Source organism: Osmia lignaria, unplaced genomic scaffold (assembly GCF_051020975.1).
Source record: "Osmia lignaria lignaria isolate PbOS001 unplaced genomic scaffold, iyOsmLign1 scaffold0050, whole genome shotgun sequence".
In the NCBI taxonomy this organism is placed as follows: Eukaryota; Metazoa; Arthropoda; class Insecta; order Hymenoptera; family Megachilidae; genus Osmia; species Osmia lignaria.
This window is the reverse complement of record NW_027478191.1, coordinates 57,501-62,500: the sequence shown is the minus strand read 5'-3', so window position 1 is coordinate 62,500 and position 5,000 is coordinate 57,501. Positions and strand designations below refer to the sequence as shown.

At 39.3% G+C, this 5,000-nt stretch overlaps 1 non-coding gene across 1 annotated transcript in view; it reads left to right on the top strand.

The window, feature by feature from the left end:
- Nucleotides 1-4,872: 4,872 nt before the first annotated feature.
- The window catches only part of LOC143307299 (small subunit ribosomal RNA), a 1,923-nt gene continuing 1,795 nt past the window's right edge, over nt 4,873-5,000 (top strand). Inside the window, exon 1 of the ribosomal RNA XR_013064475.1 lies at nt 4,873-5,000. This exon is cut by the window's right edge and continues 1,795 nt beyond it. This is a non-coding gene — a ribosomal RNA (small subunit ribosomal RNA).

Sequence of the window (5,000 nt, the reverse complement as noted above, 5' to 3'; positions counted from 1 at the left end):
TAGAGGGAGGCACTTTGAAAGCAACACGCCGCTGGAACTTTGAAAAATTTCGGGGCAAAGCAATACGCGGCTGGGACTTTGAAATATTTCGGAGCGCACCTAAAGTTCGTTATTTTGGCTAAACGGAGCGAAAATCTGCATTTATACCATCACGGACGTTAGTTTAATAGCGTTTAACGATGGATCCACGGTACAGAATGCAAAAATATGATTGTTAAAATTTTCGACTAATCGGTTCTAAGAGGCGAAGCAATACGCCGCTGGGACTTTGAAATATTTCGGAGCGCACCTAAAGTTCGTTATTTTGGCTAAACGGAGCGAAAATCTGCATTTATACCATCACGGACGTTAGTTTAATAGCGTTTAACGATGGATCCACGGTACAGAATGCAAAAATATGATTGTTAAAATTTTCGACTAATCGGTTCTAAGAGGCGAAGCAATACGCCGCTGGGACTTTGAAATATTTCGGAGCGCACCTAAAGTTCGTTATTTTGGCTAAACGGAGCGAAAATCTGCATTTATACCATCACGGACGTTAGTTCAATAGCGTTTAACGATCGATCCACGGTACAGAATGCAAAAATATGATTGTTAAAATTTTCGACTAATCGGTTCTAAGAGGCGAAGCAATACGCCGCTGGGACTTTGAAATATTTCGGAGCGCACCTAAAGTTCGTTATTTTGGCTAAACGGAGCGAAAATCTGCATTTATACCATCACGGACGTTAGTTTAATAGCGTTTAACGATGGATCCACGGTACAGAATGCAAAAATATGATTGTTAAAATTTTCGACTAATCGGTTCTAAGAGGCGAAGCAATACGCCGCTGGGACTTTGAAATATTTCGGAGCGCACCTAAAGTTCGTTATTTTGGCTAAACGGAGCGAAAATCTGCATTTATACCATCACGGACGTTAGTTCAATAGCGTTTAACGATCGATCCACGGTACAGAATGCAAAAATATGATTGTTAAAATTTTCGACTAATCGGTTCTAAGAGGCGAAGCAATACGCCGCTGGGACTTTGAAATATTTCGGAGCGCACCTAAAGTTCGTTATTTTGGCTAAACGGAGCGAAAATCTGCATTTATACCATCACGGACGTTAGTTTAATAGCGTTTAACGATGGATCCACGGTACAGAATGCAAAAATATGATTGTTAAAATTTTCGACTAATCGGTTCTAAGAGGCGAAGCAATACGCCGCTGGGACTTTGAAATATTTCGGAGCGCACCTAAAGTTCGTTATTTTGGCTAAACGGAGCGAAAATCTGCATTTATACCATCACGGACGTTAGTTCAATAGCGTTTAACGATGGATCCACGGTACAGAATGCAAAAATATGATTGTTAAAATTTTCGACTAATCGGTTCTAAGAGGCGAAGCAATACGCCGCTGGGACTTTGAAATATTTCGGAGCGCACCTAAAGTTCGTTATTTTGGCTAAACGGAGCGAAAATCTGCATTTATACCATCACGGACGTTAGTTCAATAGCGTTTAACGATCGATCCACGGTACAGACTGCAAAAATATGATTGTTAAAATTTTCGACTAATCGGTTCTAAGAGGCGAAGCAATACGCCGCTGGGACTTTGAAATATTTCGGAGCGCACCTAAAGTTCGTTATTTTGGCTAAACGGAGCGAAAATCTGCATTTATACCATCACGGACGTTAGTTTAATAGCGTTTAACGATGGATCCACGGTACAGAATGCAAAAATATGATTGTTAAAATTTTCGACTAATCGGTTCTAAGAGGCGAAGCAATACGCCGCTGGGACTTTGAAATATTTCGGAGCGCACCTAAAGTTCGTTATTTTGGCTAAACGGAGCGAAAATCTGCATTTATACCATCACGGACGTTAGTTCAATAGCGTTTAACGATCGATCCACGGTACAGAATGCAAAAATATGATTGTTAAAATTTTCGACTAATCGGTTCTAAGAGGCGAAGCAATACGCCGCTGGGACTTTGAAATATTTCGGAGCGCACCTAAAGTTCGTTATTTTGGCTAAACGGAGCGAAAATCTGCATTTATACCATCACGGACGTTAGTTTAATAGCGTTTAACGATGGATCCACGGTACAGAATGCAAAAATATGATTGTTAAAATTTTCGACTAATCGGTTCTAAGAGGCGAAGCAATACGCCGCTGGGACTTTGAAATATTTCGGAGCGCACCTAAAGTTCGTTATTTTGGCTAAACGGAGCGAAAATCTGCATTTATACCATCACGGACGTTAGTTCAATAGCGTTTAACGATCGATCCACGGTACAGAATGCAAAAATATGATTGTTAAAATTTTCGACTAATCGGTTCTAAGAGGCGAAGCAATACGCCGCTGGGACTTTGAAATATTTCGGAGCGCACCTAAAGTTCGTTATTTTGGCTAAACGGAGCGAAAATCTGCATTTATACCATCACGGACGTTAGTTTAATAGCGTTTAACGATGGATCCACGGTACAGAATGCAAAAATATGATTGTTAAAATTTTCGACTAATCGGTTCTAAGAGGCGAAGCAATACGCCGCTGGGACTTTGAAATATTTCGGAGCGCACCTAAAGTTCGTTATTTTGGCTAAACGGAGCGAAAATCTGCATTTATACCATCACGGACGTTAGTTCAATAGCGTTTAACGATGGATCCACGGTACAGAATGCAAAAATATGATTGTTAAAATTTTCGACTAATCGGTTCTAAGAGGCGAAGCAATACGCCGCTGGGACTTTGAAATATTTCGGAGCGCACCTAAAGTTCGTTATTTTGGCTAAACGGAGCGAAAATCTGCATTTATACCATCACGGACGTTAGTTCAATAGCGTTTAACGATCGATCCACGGTACAGACTGCAAAAATATGATTGTTAAAATTTTCGACTAATCGGTTCTAAGAGGCGAAGCAATACGCCGCTGGGACTTTGAAATATTTCGGAGCGCACCTAAAGTTCGTTATTTTGGCTAAACGGAGCGAAAATCTGCATTTATACCATCACGGACGTTAGTTTAATAGCGTTTAACGATGGATCCACGGTACAGAATGCAAAAATATGATTGTTAAAATTTTCGACTAATCGGTTCTAAGAGGCGAAGCAATACGCCGCTGGGACTTTGAAATATTTCGGAGCGCACCTAAAGTTCGTTATTTTGGCTAAACGGAGCGAAAATCTGCATTTATACCATCACGGACGCTAGTTTAATAGCGTTTAACGATCGATCCACGGTACAGAATGCAAAAATATGATTGTTAAAATTTTCGACTTATCGGTTCTGGATCACTGAAAAATCGAAAAAAATTATTAATTTTGATTAATTAAATTACATATGTAGTTTTATATTGTTATAGTCTCGTATTTGTTAATGTTTTGTCGTAAGAAAATGCAAAAATATCGTTTTAATGTTTTCGTCTCATCGGTTCTGGATCGCTGAAAAATCAAAAAAAAATATTAATTTTGATTAATTAAATTACAAATGGAGTTTTATATTGCTATAGTCGCTTATTTGTTAATGTTTTACCGTAAGAAAATGCAAAAATATCGTTTTAATATTTTCATCTCATCGGTTCTGGGCGGTTTTAAAATTTTTTAAAATATTAATTAAACCCATGATTTACATGAGAATGTGAATTTATTATGTCCTGCATGTTAATTTATTAATTTTCATGTATAGAACGTTATAAAATGAAAGGATATGTTCGACGATATTTTCAGTCTAAGTTTTACCGTGCCGGCGGGATGGTACGCTCTCACGGCGGTTTGCACAGGCATACGCCTGGGCGTAAGCCCATGCGTCGCCGACCTAGCGGCCGGCCGTTCGGTATTTATAGGAAGGCACTTTCGGTTCGCTCGGACCGGTCGGGAGTAGCGTCGAGCGTGTGGCTCTTTTATGACTTCGGTTGAAAAGCAGTCTACCGCTCCTCGAGAATATACTTTCTCGACTATTCTCGTTCCGGTTTTCCGTTGCGGATTATTATTAATCTCCACACAGCATTACCACGGGTCGGTGTCTAAGACCGAATGGCCCATATGTGGTGAGCCTTGTAATATAAGGCTGGTGACCTGTATGCACTTATAAATGTTGCATACTTGTACAAACTGAGCATCAACTGTCTGTAACCAAAATTTGTTAAAACTGAAAAAGTTATAAGATTGTATAAAATTTTTGAACCAAGAAAGTAGTGTTAGACGAAAATTCGTTCTATCACTTTTAGAAGGGAGACTGTTTGGAAATATTTAAAGTATAAAATACACAAAAGTCCACTGAATTATGAACAAAATTACGTCCCTGAATTTAAGAAAAGTCAAGAGGTGTCAGAAATAAAATCCTCTCTGATACGTTCAGAGAGGAAAATAAGTATGGAGAGAGGAGTAAAAATGAAAGAAGTTTTAAGGCTGGGGAAACTTCTAAAGGAGAGAGATTCCAACATATCTAATATGTACATTTAAAGCAAGTCCAAGGAACTCTCTCCGTTAATGTTTGAAAAGGTGTGTGCAGATGGAGGAGAAATGTATAAAGTACAGAGACGAGGTTGGTGGGCCCGCTCTAATGATAAAGATTATAAAATTTGGTGGCAAAATGACCAGCATGATCACTGTACGCGCTTTCTCGATTTGTATAGCATGCCACTGTCCGCGCTATCTTTTATTATATTGTCCAGCGTGTGTGGTCTACGTGCTTGCACGATGGATGCACGGCGTGAAAGTGATTTTCGTGCTTTATGAGAGGAGGAGGAGAATATTTGGCCTCTATAAGAGGTACAAAATTTATGAAATGTGTGTTACATACAAAAGAGAAATGGCTTAACGTCGATCGGTCTTACAGGGAGGGCCGACGACGAAAATTTAAATTTACAATAATAACTAAGCTCCCTGGTTGATCCTGCCAGTAGTCATATGCTTGTCTCAAAGATTAAGCCATGCATGTCTAAGTACATACCGAATTAAGGTGAAACCGCGAATGGCTCATTAAATCAGTTTTGGTTTCTTAGATCGTA